Source organism: Falco peregrinus, chromosome 14, assembly GCF_023634155.1.
Source record: "Falco peregrinus isolate bFalPer1 chromosome 14, bFalPer1.pri, whole genome shotgun sequence".
Taxonomy (NCBI): domain Eukaryota; kingdom Metazoa; phylum Chordata; class Aves; order Falconiformes; family Falconidae; genus Falco; species Falco peregrinus.
In genome coordinates this window covers 541,821-560,953 of record NC_073734.1, presented here as the reverse complement: position 1 = coordinate 560,953, position 19,133 = coordinate 541,821, and the positions used below count along the sequence as shown (strand labels likewise).

At 50.9% G+C, this 19,133-nt stretch overlaps 1 pseudogene; it reads right to left on the bottom strand.

Annotated features, from left to right (window-relative positions):
- LOC129785679 (hydrocephalus-inducing protein homolog) overlaps positions 1 to 19,133 on the bottom strand; it is a 67,717-nt pseudogene that overhangs the window by 28,355 nt on the left and 20,229 nt on the right.

Sequence of the window (19,133 nt, the reverse complement as noted above, 5' to 3'; positions counted from 1 at the left end):
GGTCCCTGCAGGTGTTATTCCCAGCGGCCGAGGCCCCAGCGGGATGATTTGCCCAACACCACCGAGACCACGGTGATTGCTGCAGTGTTGCTGGCATCTCTCTGTACGCTGTATAACTCACCAGATGTCCTGCCATGCTCCAGGAAGCCAGTCAGTGGTGCAGTAAGATCCTGGTAAGGGACATATCTCCCTACATCCAGGGTGCTGCTGGATCCCAAGGCACAGTCAGATGAGACTGCTCTAAGGCATCAGAGGAGACAAGCCTACGGACGAGCAACACAACCCATCCATTCATATGCACCCGCACAGCTCTCTGCAACAATCCTAACGCAGCATTACTGATGGAGCCTTGCACTCATATCCTCACTCCCAAGAAAACCTGCACCAGCAGTTAACAGACTCAAACCTCTTGAGCTTCTGACATGAAATCACCATTCTCCAGGATTCAACGTATTTGGACAGAAACTTCAGGCAGTACGTCCACAATCAGCTTCCCTGTATTGTCAGTGAAGCTGCACGCCAGACTGTTTGACTCAAAGGGAGAGGGCAAGAAGAAATCATCAGTTACACATTATTCTACTATTCTGTGGCTAAAAAAAAAATTGTGAAGGACATGACTGTTTTGGGAAACCTTTGTCATTTCTCCCTTCATTACTGCTGTATGTCAGACCATAAAACTGGAAAATATTGTGACCTATTTCTCCTGGGAAATGAAAATAGGCTGTTGGAAAGGTTCCTCACATTCCTGCTACCCCACGGGGAAGAAAGAATTGCTGGTTAAAAGGATACACTTCACTACTCACCCTTGCGGGCTACTGCTACATAGGCGTACCAGCCCTAGGACACGGCAGGAGCCAGCGGTCTGCCGCGGCTAGCATATTCTCCGTAAGATGGCAGTTGAGTCAGATCATGGAAAACTACCGTGGATGCTTGCCAGGACAGAAATGCAACTATGCAGTGCTGTGAACACGATATTGCAACACTGCTGGCTTAATGTCAGCCTCAGGCAGGCTGCAGCTGGCAGGTGGCATAAAATACAGACGGTGGATGTATGATGATCCAGCACAAAAACTCCTGCTGTTGTGCCCTGGCTTTGCTACAGCATATGCCAACGTGATACCCGAGGGGACGGCACACCATGACTCACCGCTACAGAAGTGACCTCAATAAGGAGACCAACCATAAATAGATGCAGATCCTATTTCCCCTCCCTCAGCCCCTAAATAATGCAAATCTCCTCAGCCTCCACCAGCCTGAAAAGGAAAAAGCTGGTCTTGGAAAGCGGGGCACCACCAACTGTCGGCCTGCTTTGTTTGGTGGAGGGAGAAGGTGATCCATGGAAAGGAAATCACTGCTCAAAGCACACCAAAACCCCCAAAGGCAGAGCTGGCAACACAAGTACTGAAGTGACTCCCCAAAGTGCATCCTGTTAGTTCAGGGCACTCAGGGAAAAGGCAGCGCCAAAGCCAGTATCTGCCCCTTCCCATCAATAACCGAACCCACAGCGAGCGGAGGGATGGACCATAGCTCCCACTGGAGATGGCGCCTTCTGCCAAAAACCAAAGTGCTCTGCAGTCCCCTCTCATTTGGATGGGGACCAGCTGGGCACCTCAGCTGAGGTGGACGTTTGCAGGAACAAATATCGCTGTTATCTCCTGGCCCAACCTCTGCACCAACAGCAGTAGCACTTGCGTAACCTGCACATCTTGAAGACCACCTCCATCGGCTCAGAGCTGACACGTGGCACTGAGGAGTCGCTACCAGGCAATGACAAGACAGTGATGACTTGTCAAGGTAAGAGCAATGATTACAAATCCTTTTCCTCCCTTTCCTCTGGTTTCCATTTCCAAGGAGTCAGCTCCCACGTGTCTGTACTGTGACTTACAGCTAAGCTGTGGTGGGGAAGGTGCAGCAAAAAGCAAGGACTTTGTCCTTTGAGAGCCACCTGGGCTTCTACCACAGATGCTTCTGCTGACATACCATGCGTCTTTGCAAAAATAAATCAACTTTGAGACGCACTCAGGAAGTCAGAGTTACAGAACAGCTTGTTTCCCACAGGCTTGGACGGCTGCTCAAAACGTTCATGGTCACAGGCTGACTGCAAAACCGCTCCTCCTCTTTTCTCTTATTATTTTCATCAGCAAGTTAACCTTATACAGGCTGAAACAGCCTGCTGCAGCTTCCACTGAGAGCAACCCCTGGCAGCTAACGGCCCGCTTACACAGCAAAGCTGCTGCACAAACCCTGCAAAGCCACCCTGCCCAGAGAGCCTTTCCAAGGCTATCGTCCCTCCAGCGGCCTCCTAACCTCTGGGAACCTCCAGCCACTTGTTCCAAGGGTTCGATTCTTTCTATAGGGTGCTCCCAGGCACCACAGGTGATAGGTGGGAAGAGCAGCCGCCGCTTTTGGCCAGAAGGTCCGAGGCAGCAAGGTCCCAGCTCTGGTGGGGCCCCTCCAGCAGATTTACACGGCGCTGCAAGAAGGGTCTCTGTCCACGCTAGAAGTTACGGGACTCTCACCGGGGAGAAGGTTGTGGAAGTCAGCAGCAGTGGATTTTTAGATTTTACATTTGATAGGAAAAAAGACTAACATTTGATGTGAAGACACCCGTACGCCAGGGGGGAAGACAGACATCAGCAAAACTATGAATGTGAAACCCATTGTTCCATAAATCATGGAATTAATGGAAATCTAAAGACTGATAATGCTGAACCAGCCAGGAGGGGAACGACTCCTGTAGTATCCCACTTACACCCAGTCCTAAGCCAACTGTAACATCAACACAGCCATTCAGGAAAGGTTTCCACTCGAGACTTGAGGCCAGGCTACACTCTGGGTCCGTACAGCGCTACACGGAGCACCAGGACTCAGCGGGCAGCCAGGCTGCTGGACCTCACCCTAATGCACTTCAGGAGCCCAAGAGCAGGTTAAGCTCGTTATGGAGACCTAGCCCAGTTGTAATGAAGCAGGAGCCCTGGGACATGCTCCAAAACCAGCTGGCACAGCTCAGGCGATCGGCTCCCGCTCTCTGCAATACCCCCGCTGCTCTGACACAGGCTCTTGGTCCCATCATGCTGCTCTCAGCTGCAGTGGTGTGAAACTGCAGCTGTGCTCACATGGGGGGCTCTCAGCCTCATTCGGGCTATAGGAGTAACCAAGAAGAGAACAAGATCCCCTTCCTTAAAAAAAAAATAATCGTTTCACCTACTACAAAAGAAAGAAGAGGCTCAGATTATTCTAGCGTTTGCAACAGGATGAGAAGGGATTTTGCATTGCTCAGGCAGCAGGCATTCTTCATCTCAGACCATGCAAATACTCAGAGTCAGGGCTCTGTTTCGTTGAAGGACATGAGGTTTTGATTGCGCAAACGCAAAAGCAAAAAGTTTTCTCCAAGTCTGCAATGAAACTCAAAAAGTTCGTTTAAAGCTGCCAGCCTTGCGTGCAGGCTCACAGACGATGCTGGGAGGGAGAGTCACACATGGTATAAATCCAGATTATATGAAGGGATTGGTCTTTCCGTGATTAAACGGGCTGAACTTGGCCTCCTTTCCCTAGAGGACCTTTTCATTCTTCAATAGGTGAACTAATGCCCATGGTTAATCCCCATACGCTACGTGTAAGGCCTGCCCTTATATATAATAATCAGTACCCCTGAACACTGTAAGGACACTTATGAAGTGCCCTTAATTTATAGCCCTTGCAGCAGAGCTCAGCTTTAGGCAGGCTCTCGCCGCCTGCCAGGAGCTCACTGTTTAGAAACGCTTTTTGCAACAACCTCTCCCAGCCTCACTAGAAACCTCATGTCTTCCCTCTCGGCACATCAAGACGCTGACGCGGGTATCTGCCAAGTGACCTCATTCAGGGAGGAGGAGGAGGAGGAAGAGAGGTTCTCAGCTATCACTTACCACCGGCTCAATGGCAAAAATATCACTGGAGAAAAGCATAGAGCCTTCTCGCACCTTTGCCCTCTGGTTCTGGAAGGCACGGGAGAGAAGGGAAAGGCGTTCTTGGAGCACGGGGTCCACTGCGCGCTGCTTGAGAAAAGAATCCCTCTCATTCTCCTCCTGCTTCTGCAGCCTGCGACAGCGCCTGCAGCCATGGGGAGACACAAACCAAGCAGATCATTTAATAAACAACATATTTGCAGAGACTGTCGCGTAAGCGCAGGAGCAGCCACGCACTGGGGGAGGAACAGCAGGAGCAGCTCAGCAAGGGGCTGACCCCAAGCCACGGGGTCCCAAGCAGATCAGGTTATCACTTGTTCGCTGGCACGGCAGGTAGTTTTACGCCACACTCACGAGCTAAGAGGAGGTTTTTGAAAGCTAGCAGCCCTCAGGAGAGCCTCCTGGCTCAAAGCTACTGCCACGACTAATGGACAACCCACCAACACCCTCAGATGGCTTTTCCTCCCGTAGAGGTGCTCGGGGAGATGGATGAAGATGAAGGAGCACACACTGCAGTGCTTCGCTGGCAAGGGGAGAGCAGCTGGGATTCAGCTGCAGGTTACCAGCATCACTCTTTTTTACCTTCCCTTTTGGACTGGCAGGGATAAGCAAACTAGATCTGCTCCACTGCCTACACTGCCATCCAGCAGAGGATCCCAGAGCATTTGAAAAGCCAACTCACGGACTTTCAGGCATTGCATGACTTCAGTGAAATTAATGGGTTTATATGCATGAAGACAGAGGCCCCGAGAGGTGAAGGGACTTTGCCTAGCATCACCCAATAACGAAGGCAGGACCAGCATCTCTGAATGCAAACCCTTACATCCAGCCTTGAACCACTTCAACATTTTTCTCTTTTTGGCCTTCTCCACAGAGCTTTGACACAGGTCACCTCTCCCTCACTCGGTAGTTGTAGCAGCAATCATTCTAGTGTTTAAAGCTCGCAACCGAGAGGTGAGAAGGGAGCACTGCTGCAGAGCACTTGCTTCCCAGCTGGCACGTGGATGTGCCCCCTTCACGCTCCAGTCCCCTGGCCACCAAGGACCAGCAGGTGACTACTCGAGGGGGATGAGGGGAAGGCTCCATACACAGCACATCAGGGCAACGTGGTATAAACAGGACCGCAATCACCACCCAGCTAAATTCCAATACATTTAGAAAGGAAACACAGCCATGGACATTACTAGCAGCACGCAGACAGAGCCTCGGGCAAATGCTGTCACCAGTGCCAAAAATACTTTCTTTGGCTTGCTCCCTGTGGAGTGTCATGAGAAATGTTTTTCCACGGCTGACCTACAGCGCTGTGCATGAGGGGGGCTTCCAGGCACCGAGATGAGCAACCCTCAACTAAGCCTTCATCAACAGACAATAATTCCATTGTTGAATCCCAGAAAGTCCTGCAGGAGGGAGACAGAGCAAACCCCTGGGTAGACCTTGTGATGATCCAGGTCTTTTGGGGTGACAGCCAAGCGCAGGGTGCTGAACTGCCTCCTCCCATTGTAAAAGTCCTCTCTGCTCTGACATCTCAAAAGCTTCTGCTACAGCAGGACAGTGGCCTCGGAGCTATGACCACCCCTAAGACTGCAAGTAAGGAAGAACAAAGCACTCTGCTCAGAGTACAGAACACGAGCTGGCATAAGATCAAGTGCCATTGGAAAAAAATGGGTTGAAGTTAACTGTGGGGAAACCTGGTTGCTTCTGAGGGGAGAGAGGATCACTCAGGGTCCCATCTGAGATAGGCAGGTGGGAAGAGATGCTAAAAGAATGGCGCAGGGACGTACTAAGAGAAGGTCATGAGACTTTTTCTGTTAACACACTGATCTTGCACAGAAGTCACACACTGCGCAATTAAAAACAGAGAAGAGTGGAAAACTAGTTTTGGCCTTCAAGGCATTTCTGACCTAATTACACTGAACTTTATTTGCTCAGAAGCCCTCAAAAAGTTCTCCAGCTGAAGGCAGTTTCCTGACCAGCTCTGGGTTCAGACTAACTCCTATACACCTACAGCCATTCAACTCTGAGAAGGCACACAAGGACTCCCTAAATCACCCCAGCTTCTAAGTGTCACTTCCAGTGCATCCCCTTGGGCTAGAAGTGTTTCCCTGCTGCCCCAAACGGAATTTCAAAGCTTCAGAGACACCCTGTGGAGAGCCTGCCCCACCTCTCAGCACCACGAAGACACAGGTGCTGACGCCCAAAGGCACTTCCAAGTCCTGTGCTGCCCTGCCTTCCCCGCAGAACCCTCCACCTCCGAACTCTCCGAGCCCCGGAGAAGGGGCAGGGATACCTCGTTGTGCTGGAAGCCGGGACAGCGCAAGGCAATTCAGCATCCTACAGCCGGATGGCCTCAACGTTCGGGGCCAGCAAAGCACCCTGCCCTGCGCACTACTGGACAAGAAGGCTGAAGAAGGTTGCCATCTTATCAAAGCTGGAGGGGAAGAAACTGCAGTGAATATCACAACAGGTACGCTGCCTGCAGCTGTTAGGTGCTACCGCTCAACACAGTCCCAGGTAAGGAGTGCCGACACCTTCCTCAGCCTCACAGACCCTCTGCGAGCCCAGGGACCTGGCCTCACTGACTTAGGGCTCCCACAGACGGGAATTTGCTCTCCGAGGAAATGCGACCTTTCCTCCCCAAAACATGAGCTGGAACATGGATGGAACCGGAATGGGAAGCACTGAGCTCCATTACCCTGAAGCCCAGGGGGGGACACCCTGGTGTCGTGGATGGTTTACTTGTCCTACGCCATTCAAAAAAGCACCAACATCCCTCTGAGGCCGTACGTTAGTTTTACCCTTGGGCAGCCTGTCTTACTGAAACGAATCTTCCCAACGAACCTCAGGTTCTCCTGATCCTCCCCTTCTTGACTAACAAAAGCCTTCCACTGGAGTGGGCTATGACTTTACTCCGATTGTGGATGACCACGGATCTGTGGTTTGACAGCGTGATGTAGGTCTTCCCAGCTGTCAAGGAGTTCCTGTCTAGCCTGATGTTGACATCTTCAGCGGCTCCATGAAGGCTTGTGTGAATATCTTCACCTGGAACAAAGCAAAAGCGAGACTTTGCTCATCGCCCTTGCTGATGGGAGTACAAGGAACAGAGGAAGCCACAGGGAACAGAAGTGTCACAGCCTTTAGCTGTATTAGCAGTTCCACAGATCAATACCTTTATCACAGCCTGATAGCTGCATGTGTACAGCACGAGGATGTCCTGGACACCACCTTAAGCACCTTATTTCTGGGTGGGCTTGTGAAGATTTATCCCCAAGGTGACCCTGTCTACAGGGGGACTTTTTCAGATGTGCCCAGGTGGCCTTTGGGTTGCCATCCCACTCGGGTCCCAGGGAATTCTGCATCTGAGTCGTTCAGGTGACTCTCAGGAGTCCCACCTCGGTCACGGCTCGCCCAGAGTCTCCTGCAAGCACGCCACCGGGGTTGTGTCTCTCCTGATCCCTTGTTGCCAACAAGCCAAGGTGCCTGGGGCATGCAGGCAGAAGAGGGAGGCAAGCAAAGTGACAGCCCACGGCAGGATGGGACGCAGATGAGAACTTCACTGTGTTGGAGCAGCAGCACCCTCACTTGCTGTGTGTCTGTGCAGACAGGTCGGAACGAGACTGGTGGGGCACGGCCCACGCCAACCTGCCCATCACAGCCCTGCAAGCCCATTTCTTCTGCCTGGAGCCTGTCGGTGCCTGTGCCTGAGCGTGCAAGTCTGCACCGAGTATTCCCAAGCTGTCCCACAACCCGAGCGAGCACGCCTTTGCTTTCCACCTCAGACCGAAGAGGAGAGAGCCCCTGGCTGCACACAGCAGCCGATTAACGCCTGGAGTCTTGCTGGAGCACCCGCCAGCACTTCACCCTCCAGAAGAGACCCCCACCAAAGCGTCCCTCACTGCCAGAGCTTCCAAACCTTCATTCTTCCCAACCAAGCAACTCCTGGGAGTCAACCATCTCAAACTTGAGCACCGAGCCTACTCTGCCTGTTGCAGGTGAGGGTTTCCAGGTGAGAAGCAAACCACAAACACGAGACATTCTCCGTCGAAATGGCACTTCTGTGGAGCGTGTTTAAAGCCTCAGAGCCAGCCCCAGCTGAGAAGGGCAGCGACCCGGCCATCCCTGGAGAGCATCCCCCTGCCGAGGCAGAGCCTTCTCCTCGCTGCACGGGTTACAGCAAGGCAGCCAGGGGATGGACCTGCCTTTCCAAGGCGGCCACGCAACAGCACGGGGGAGAGCTGGCGGTGTCCTACACGGACTCCTTAAACCCTAAGGCAGACACAATGCGGCGAATCACAGCCGTGCCAGGAGAAAGAGAGCCCCTCTCTTGGAGGGAGGTTGGGAATGAATCACCCTTCAAACAGATCTCTGCAGCCATTCCCTCACCTCCACACATGGAGAGTTCAGCCTTCGTGCCTGTATAACCTCAACTTCTCTGCTCTTAAGGGAGCCCAGGAGGAGTGGGAGGGATTCGTGGCCAGAGATGAGTTATGTTGCGAGAGAAACAGCGACGTCTCCAATGACTGGACAGCCTGCTTTCTGGAACGGACAACTTAGCGTAGAAAAATAACTGAGGTTCAGAAGCGTTACAGAGGCAGGTGTGCTTTATAAGCACTGCCTCCCCCCTCCGCTGAATCCTCGGCGTACGTTGGCAAGCAGAGGAAGCAGGACCCAAGAAATGGGAGACATGCACAGTGCTTTGAGCATGTACAACTCGGGTTCATGGAAACATGACATGAAAAATGCTCTACGAGACAACAAAGTACTGCAAAATGAACTCCACGAAAACTATCATGATCTCCCTGTCTAAACCCATGGCCAGGTGGGTCTTGAAATAATGGGTATAGTTCTGATCTTAAAAACCAACCTGAAGCCTTTGAAATTTAATCGTTCTTTCTGCCCTTCTCCAAAGTACAGAGCAGCTTCTATACGAAGACTGAACAGGATTCCTCAACCTAGAAACCACACAGGAGATAGGTAGGTTTGTAGAAGTATGAATGGCCTGGGAAAAAGTGAACGAGGAAAAAGTTGTCACAATTTGTTGTAAAACAGGAACCTGAGGGCCTGAAATGGTATTAGTCAAAATTAGAGAAAAGTAGTACTAGTACTTTTCCAAGGAATATTCCTTCCTTTGGAACGTACTGCCATAGGTGCCTACAGGCGCTCATCGCTATAAATCCACAAAGCAACTGGACAAAGGCTTGGAAGGTAAAACCATCAGAAGCGATTAAACAAAGACGTGAATAAAGCCTCCAGCACAGAAAAATGCTGCCTCCAAGGCCCACGAGGGAGAAAGCATATGCACTGCCTGCTTCTACACGCTTTGCTAAGCATCCCCTACCGCTGCTCTCCTGGAGAGCACTTACACTCCCGGCTGCAGGCACCGAGGACGCTTCTGAAGGCTGGAGGGCTTTGCCGGAGCACCTTCTACCACAGAGAGAAGGATCTGGCATCGTGCTGACTGTGTAAACCCACAAACCTCCCGGTACAGACGAGAGCGTGCAGACGCCAGCGAGTCAGGAGGGAGCAGCAGGTCTTTCTGCCAGGCAGATAAACTGACACAGCAGAGCTGTCAGGGTTGGCCCAGGGCAGCTGCAGGCTTCATGGCCTGGGTGCCAAATCAGATGTGACATTTATTTAAGACTCTTGATGGTTTAATATATAAGTCTGGAGGAAAAGAAAAAAACAACAACAAAACAATCTCTGTACTGTACCAGCAATGTAGCCCTAGGTATTTCACCTGATGGGGTAATGTCCATGGGTCTGTGCTTTGGGACGCTTTGCTGCCATGAAAGCACATTTACTGAATCCAGACGTACCTGCCCTATCGTTACTTACACAACACGATGATCTTATTACAGGCTGTCAGCTCTCTCATTCTTACACGCTTTTGACGTATTTCCCAGAGACAGCAGGACACAGCTCACTCTGCAACCTGAACAAAGCAACACCTGAACTTGAAATTAAAAGAGAGGCTTCTTACACAGCAGCAGAGCAGGTGCTTTGGGCTGTGCACTCCTGAGCGATGCTCTCTGAGACAGCGGGAACACCACCGTGTTTTATTCCAGCATCCATCTGCATGGCTATGGCCACCGGTATCTCAGCACATCATGGTAACTTTTAACTATCTGAAAGTAAGAAACCCAGCACTGGGTCATCCTCTGGGGGGCCTGTTGTGCAGGAGGAGAGGGAATTTACAGAAGAGCTAAAATATCTTTCCGAATATTAAGCAAACCCTTGAACAAGATTTCAAAACAAATTTCAGGTTTTATGAAGAATGCGTTCCCAGCATTCAACAGCCAGTACCTTCCCCCATCGATTACTGCTCTAAATATTAGGAAGCTGGTAGCCAGATGGATTAGACTGAAGAGAAACAAAACAGCACTCTGCTGCCTTTCGTCCTCACCGTAATATTCTCCCTCTATCCCTGTAACTCCCTCCTCGCTGAATTTGGATTTTAAACCTTTTTAGGAGTGCATGACAGTCAGGTTCAGAATATTTGGGTAACAGGGAAAGCAAGTTTAAGTTAATTTGCCCAGTTTGTCAGAAAACTACGTCTGGCTCTCACCTCTTCTAAAAGAGACAGGTCCTGCTGCTTTTTCACTGAAAATACAAGGAAGCAACGAAAGCTGAGCTCTTCACTCAGAAGTGTCATTGTACCTCCACATCGACCCTTTGAGCAGTTCTTTTGCTCCTGCTACTATCACGATACCCAACTGCCTCACCATCACCAGCATATTCTGGTTTTTCAAACAGCATGCAAAGGTCTGCTGGTACCACTTCACCACCGGAGAAGGGAGTCACTTCAACCAGGCTAACGATCTCTGGAAAGCGAGAGGAGTCCCCTGCGGCTGGATCCAGCCCTCCCCACCATATGCTTTTGGCTGCACCTCCCACAGAGCTACCTCGGTCAGAGCCAGGAGCGCTGCTCTGAGCTGTTTTGCTGTCAGGAAGCTAATGGCATCACCTACAAAGTGTGCTGGGTCTCCGACAAAGGCCACCTGTCAGTCCCCACGCTCCTATTTCCAGCACTAGAGCAAAACACAGGGCAGCGACAGTCATTTTTAAGTGCTTCTCTGAGGCAGTGCTCATGAGCTACCTTCAGACATCATTAAAACCATCGTGCTAGTTACTCCAGCCCTAGGAGCAGCTTGTTTATAAACCTCACCATTAAATAACTGCTGCCAGCACAGGGGTTTCTACAGGACCATTGCCCAGGCTACAACAAAGCTCAGGGCACCCTAATCATCACTGCTGCCACAGCTGATGCTGTCAACAGCTAAAGCCCCCAGCAACGCCCCCTCTGAGCCCATGCAGCCCATCACAAGGAAAGGATCTGCTACCCCAGAGCACTGCAAGCCACCGTGAGACAACAGATGGGCAGGAAAAGGCAGATGGAGAGCAATGACCAGCCACAGCGTCTACGGGACAGGTCGCAGGCTCTTCAGACGGCTCTCCTGCACTTAGGAGTCACCTTGCTTTCCACCAGGCTCCTTGTTGTGCATCCTCCTGTAATGGAGCACCCAAAGTATTCCCCATTACCTCCTCCGCACCGTGCTTAGGAAGGGCTGTTGGCTTTCTTACAGGATGAAATACTCCAGCGCAGGAATATCTGGGAGCCAGCACAGAGCCTTTGTGCTGCCCAGTGTGACGGAGCCTCGCAGAATGGACTGAAAGGACAATGAAACTGTTGGATAACACAAGACAGCGCTGCCGCATATCCAGGATGCCGTGGGCTATATATAATCATTATTGGTACTACAGCCATGATACGCTGGGGTTGCTGATCACTGAAACACTGCTTTTGGCCCATGGGGAAAAACAGGGCAGGAACCTTCATTCTGATTGCCTGGCAAAGACATGCTTAATACGCCACTTCATATATCAATCACCCTTCAAGCTACTCTTCTGCTTCTCAGCAGACGTTGATTGATCCACCAGGAAAGGAGACTAATGAATGGTCAGTTCTGCCCCAAAACGCATCCAGGGTTCATGGCACCTAAGAACATACTAGTGATTTCCACTGATGATAGAAGAGACAAGCTGCAGTCCAGGATGCCCTGCAAAGAGATGAAAACTACATTCTCCAGATATCCTTCACAGGCTAAGAATGGGATAGGCGGCGTCACATGGAAGTCTGCTTCTGGGGATGAACAAAACAGCCAAAACTGAGACTTTTGGCAAGTCCTGAGCCTCCTCTGCTCTGGCTGGAGTCAGTACAAACCGCAAGGGCTCAGCAATCTGAGTGATCTCAGGAACGTGAAACGCAACACAGCAAGGGCTGAACTTCAGCTAAACCCTGCTGCCTATCCACATCCATCCGTGGGTTTGCAGAGAGAAAAGACAAAGGCTTGATCTAGAGGCTAAGCCAATAGGATTTTCATTTTGTTTTCAAACAAGTTCCTGGAAGCTACTGATGGCAGTGCCAGCCTGGCAAGATGACAGGACCTTCGGTAGAAAGGGGGTTCTTAAAGGAAAGAGAAGAGAGGCATGCAGAGGTGGTTGTCTTCTCCAAAGTCTACACAAAACCACAGACTAATATCACAGCAAGGTAATGTTTTACTCTTGCGAGTAGCTGAGATGCCCACAGGTGTTCAGCCTCAAACATCAATAAACACGTAGGGCTGGGATTTAATGAGCTTCCTGCGTGTGTACAGTGGCCACTAACACACCGCCAAGCCCTTGCAGAGGTGGCCTCATTTACCAACGTAAGCTGATCCAGCTAAGCCCAGCATCAATTTCAGCTGAAGAAAGGGATTCAGCACCCCAACACACCGACATTCCCGGCTGGGAACCCCATGCTGATCTGTGCAGGAGCTGAGCAGTCAGCAACGCCCCTGACAATTCCCCTCGGCCCATTTGCAACGCGATGCAGCCCCTACCACAGTTTCCCACCGCGGCCGAGATGCACAGGCTGTGCTTGCCCTGCTGCCAGCCGAGCACACCCGGTTCTGTAGTTACCGTCATCTTCACCAAACCCAAATGGCTCTAACACACCACACCAAACTCTCTGTCGTGCCACAGGTGACTGAAGAGCTCCACATCAGCTCCCTAATTAATCGTCTTTCATATGCCTTGATTTTTCCTGTGATCTCATGCCTCATCTTCCCCCATTTGTGATGAAACCTCGGTGCTTTCTCAAGCTGGCGGTTATCACTCACAGCTCCAGAGGCTGCTGCAGCACAGAGAAGCTGCCTGTGGTTAGACCGAGAAGGGCAGAGGCACCTCAGGGCAGTGGCTCAGGCCGTCCTGTGTAGGGCAGAAGACCCAGATCCTCTTCTGACATCCCCTGCCACCCTGAGCATTGCTGCCGCACTAAATACAGTGATCCCCAGCCAGTTCTTCCAGATCTACCCAAGAAATTCTTTTGTTATTATTTTTTATGCTTACGTTGCCCTAAGGAGATCTTGTCTATCGTGCAAGTGTTGGTGCTGGCTTAGAGGAAGGGGAAGATCTGAGGCCAGCTCATCACGCTTACTGACCAACCCAAACCACACATCCCAGTAGCTCTCCGGTGCTCAGTACCAAACCCCCCTGCAGCAGCCCCCTGAGTGCGGGCAGCCTAAGCAGCAGCTGCTGGCCAGCCTTCGGGACTGGGGGGCTGGCGGGAGCCTGCCAGGGAGGAGACGGCTCCGGCAGGGCTTGCTTCTCCACGCTGCAGGCTGGAATCACCACCCCTGACGCGTTTGACAAACACACAGATGTGGTGCTTCGGGACACAGTTTAGTGGTGGGCTTGGCAATCCGGGGTTAAGTTGGACTTGGTCATCTTCAAGGTCTTTTCCAACCTCCATCATTCTATGATTCTACGAGGCTGCTGGCATTTGCCCCACGCCTAGCAAGCAGCAATGGGGAGGAAACGGTGCTGGGGACCCCCTGCTTCCAGGGCCAGGCAGCAAAGCTCAGCGGCGGGGGAACAAGGCAGCCAGACCCCTCCCTGACCCAGGGCAAGGCAAGCTCTGCTCCACATCGTCTCCAGCTCCCAGCGTGCTGCACTGAAGAAGTCTGTTTAGCTGCTCTCTCCTGCCATATAGGAATAACCTGAATCTGGCACAGAGCAAGTTTTGCTGCCCAGGGCTCAGGAGGGGAGACATGACTTCACCCACTTCCTACGGGGACAGGAACTGAGCCAGCGCAGGAAAACTCACTCTGATTAACAACCACGGAGCCAGAATCAGACCCTGCTCGCACTTTCTACCTGCCCTTGAAGTAAGCAATTGAGGAGCCGAGGCTGAACTCCCCCATCTGTGCCCTGGGCGTGCAGAACCACAAAGGATGCTCTGAGCCTGGGTCTGCCATCCACAGCAAACAAGCCAAGATTTGCTTTAGCACAGCTCCTGCTCAGCAGCTGTCAGCCCTCCTGCAAGCTGTGTGGGAAGTTGAGGGAAAACAGGGTATTCATCTGCCAAACACCTAGACGGTTCCTCAGCAGGCTTTTAGCACAAGGCTGGAGGCTTCCAGCAGGACCAAAACCACCGAGAACTACTCCTGAGCCACACACGTTACCTCTCTTCTGGGGAAACCGCTTTTTGGGGCTCTGAACCAAGGGGAGACAGAAGAGTAATGGAATAGGCAGTTCTGCTTGAGGGCTGCCTCCTCTTGGGTGTGCTGTCTCCTAAAATACTCCTATGGGTATGGGTTCTGATCTCCCCCCTCAAAGAGGGTGAGATCCTGCCCCAGGCTTTTGCTTCTGCATTAGACTCACAGAGCTACTGAAAGAGAGCCATCCGCATCACTACTTTTATTACTGACAGCAATAAAAGCATCTCAATACATAGCGTCCGTCGGCCACGCACAAGCTCAGTGGTGCTTTGCTAATTACTGAAGTTTTCTGTGCTGACAAAGAGATGCCAAGGGATGCAGCAACCGATGGGGAAAAACTGCACAGAGGAATTTCAATACCGCACCACAGATCCCCTGGGCTAGAAGCGTGTTGTAGCGCCTTGCCACAAGGGCCAGTGGGCACTGGAGGCACCCACATACAGGCACAGGATCTGGTCCTACACCTTGAAGACCACCCATCATACTATACTAGTACTCGTTGGAGACAGGAGCCTAATGTGAGTCAGCATTTAGGGAGCTCTGAGTAGAGAAGCAATTCTCCTTCCACAACTCCAAGCATCTCGCCGGCACCTCCTGTCTCTGGCAGCCTTCTTCACCTGCATGGAGCACCTGCCGTAGACGTTATTGTTTTGGATGGCATTGGACTGGTGGATTTGCTTTGCACCTCTGGCACACCTCTGGGAACCCGTCATGCATCTCCTCAGCCACGTGTCCCTGAGCAAAGCTCACCTTCCCACACCAAGCTGGTGCTACGCTGCCAGGTTGCAATAAATGTTACTGCAGCAAGCTGGGTTTGGTGTACAATCAGCAGCACTCAGGGCAAGCAGCTTGGGCATCATCTCACTTGAGCAGGACTTGACAGCTGAAAGAATATCAAAACTTCATGAATACTGGATTGGTTGAGACTAGGACTTACCTCCATAAACTTATTTTCCCACATCCACACGGTCCACACAGGGTGGGCTGAACGTCATCTGGGAAAGGCCAAGTGACCGACAGGACTTTCAGTGGTATTGAAACCTTTTCCAAAGCTGTACGAGTGCTTCGCACGCAGGTTTCAGAAACCCTTTCAAGTACCATAATCTGATGTTAAGGTGCTGGACAGGGATATGCTGGAGCCCAGAACATCCCAAGTCACCCTCATTTCAGTACGAGCTGGGATTTTTCACACCCAGACACATGTACACAGGCGAAAAGGAGGAGTTTAGGCATGTAAAGCACTGAAGGACAAGTTTTCATTGTAAATCATTACGCTCATAGCAGCAAACATTTTCTCCACACTCATCCATAAATTTGGAGCAACAGAACCGCCACCACACACACAGTCTATCCAGGGGACAGTACCTGTGCTCCTAACCAGCCCAAAAGACACACAATTTAAATCAACCAAATCATACGCTAAGGGAAAAATTGTGACTTGTTCACATGGAAGAGCTCCATGCTTGCTTAAGCAATGCTGGGGACAGATCTGACCCAGCTTCAGCAGAAATTTAAGCAATGTTCACCTGATCCTGCGTAAGTCACCCTAAGAAGGGTGTGATCCATTGAGAACGACTGCTGCCTGCGAGCAAGTCAGTACTGATACACAGCCAAGCGAGGGAAACGCCTCCCAACACCTTAAACTGCTGTTTTGCTCTTAGCACTTCTGTTTCTTAATAAACACTCTGTTGGTGGCTCTGAAAGAGCAACCCGGCTGCTTTCTGTACGCGCGTCACAGGGAGCCTGCCGTGGTGCCGGACACATTAGCCAGGGCTCGCCACGCGAGGTCAGGGAACGCTGTCTGGTGCTCTGCACTACTCCTGCAATAAGCTCTGCACCACACCTCGAAAGACTGATTGATTACACGTTTCTGCTTCACTTTAGCAATTCATCTCAGCAGCCTTTCACTTACCTGTACGCTTCAAAGCTAGAGAGATAATCCCTTCATTATCCCCTTGCTCTCCTTCGCAATTCGTAGTTTATTTCAAAATAACTGCAACATTGTACTGGCAGGCAGGAATGAAATCCTGGGTTCATCTCCCAGGGAGCTGCACGTGTTCCTGGGAAAACACCCATCTCAGAGCCAGCAGAGAGTTTATCCCCGTGGCCTACCCACACAAATCACTTTTGCAAAGATTGACTATGGGGGAACCAGCTGTTTCAGTAAGAACAAGACTCTCAGGTTTTTCAAAGCAAGCCACGAAGATCCTGGCCCTAATTATTCGCTCACTCTGTTCCGTCACAAAGTATAAACCCTACGGCCCTAATCTCCACTGTCACTGCTCATCTGCCCCAGAGAAATTCTAGCCCTCTGAATTTTATCCTATAGATTCTGTATAGGCATACAAATAAGGCACGTTTTTGTGCTTCCCTAGCTGATATTTCAGTCACCCGTCCTAGAAACTGTTACCCAAAACAATAAGCTCCTCTGAGTGAGCATCAACCATTCTCCGTGAATATGTCAATAACTGGAAAACATTAGACAAAGATGAAATAAGTCGTGAGGCTACATAAGTGTTTGGAAGATACAGGAGCATTTGTAACTTCCACAAACCCAAGACAACTAAAATGCTCTTTGCCGGGCTAAAGCAGCACACAGTATCCCCTCGGTTAGGACACCACACTTCCAAGGACCAACGCTGAGGAACAGGGACAAACCAAACCTCCCTCTCAGGCGAGAGGAAACACACGCCAAGTGCCTTCACGCAACTGAGGAAGCGCCTCGTTCGGCACCACAACATACCCCTGCTGAGCCAAGGCCGACAGAAGCATTCTAACATGGCGCCTTTTCCTAAAGATATTCCCCGCTTACTCTTCAGTGAAGCGTAAAGCTGATGGTGTTTCTGTGGCCTGACCTCAGCTTCTCCTAGCCTAATATAAATGTTACACCTATCTCGGGAGGCAGCGAGCTCTTCCTGCCAAATCCCAAGAGCCCTCAAGTCCTGGCTGCATTAGTCCTGATGTCGTGAGCTGTGGGAGAAGGCAAAAAGAAAGAACAAGGCTCTGCGGCAAAACAACGTAGAAGCAGTGCAGGGGACAGATGTGTAAGAGACAGCGGCATTGGAGCGAGTCTGACAGAGGCACGCATTCCCACGTCGCGCTTCAAACATAGCACCGCCAAGGAATGAAGCTTCACACGTGCATATGCACACCGTAACGGAGAATCAAGGTTCCTCCCGCCTCCGACTCAGCAACTCCCAGCAAAACCCGATTCCAAAAAACCTCATTCCTGCTTGAGGGGATGCACTTTAAAAGCCCCCTAAACACCAACTATTTGTCACTTTTCTTTGAGGCAAAGCCGGGACAGGGGAGATACACCTGGAGAGGCAATTAAGGTGACCGGGACAACAGGGAATGATGGCAGATGGCAGTCATGGGGGGTGCTGGGTGGAGAGCACCCAGCCGACACCAGCATCCCCCAGGGAGAGACCGGCACACAGCCACACAGAACGAGGGCACACGCAGCCTTTGCCCCTTACCTGCTCACTTAAGCACCGAAACATACAGAGGTTTTGAAAGAAAAGGTTTTAGAAGTAGTCTGCAAAGCAAGCTTAACATTTTTCTGCTTTGAAAGGTCTCTGTTTTGAAGGACGCAGAGACTGGGCACCATGCAGTGCCCAGACCTTACCTGTGTCATAGTGAACTGTCAGGGGCCTGGAATAATCACCAGTCTTCTCTGGGTGGAAGTCCACCGTTACTTGCATGGCATCGCCAATCCCAAGAGTCCCAGCAGAGGGATCAACAGAGAAAGGGCTGCAACACGGAGAGGCACATCAGGATTATTGTGGGACCTTTGGGGACTACGTTCCTTCTGCCGTCCAGCTCACTCCAGCTCACCTGTATTAGCAAGGGGCCAAGAAACCACAGTCAGCAGCAGAAAAAGAGAACATACAGGGCCAGGAACTGAGCCACCGACCCAACTCCTGAAGAGCTCCAGCACTCAGAAGATCCTAAGCTATAAAATGACCTCGTCTCCCCCATACCCTGCATCCAGTTTTCTGCAGCAAGGCTCAAGAGTCTGACTGCTAGCGATACGATCGGAGGAGGGTTTTTGAAGGGCACGGAGATGGCAAGAGTTATTTGCATGCACAACTTGACACTGAGTTCCTCAGGAATCCGTCTTTTCCTGCCACCTATAAACCTCAAGAGATGCAAATGTCAAGGCAATACCTGTCCCAGTGAGATTACAGCCTGGAAATCAGACAGGGAGAACAGAAGTTTATTCTTGAATGACCGGAGAATAATTAGACTTTAACGGCAGAATTAATCTATCTTTCTTTTTTTTTTTTTTTACCTTGAAAGCATCCTGGGTTTGCCTCAGAAAGGGCACATTTTATCAGCATTTCAATGAAAGCTGTTCTAAGCAAAGAAAAATCTGTACGAGTGCAAAGGCAGATTAGAGTGATACAGAAACAAGAAAACAAGACACAAAAGGAGTATCCCATTTACAGCCTGAACAATTAAATCTCTAGCTAAATGAAGCACCGCTAGCAGGAGCATATCAAGGCACCTTCAACAGGAGGTTTTCTGCGTATTCACAAGCAATGCAGTCTGGGGCTCTGGGTTGTAATCCAGGCTTGGTAACTGTTTGCTTGGCCTACTAGAGAAATTCTGTGCAATGTGTGGGAAATAGTATGAAAATGTGTCGGTGTAC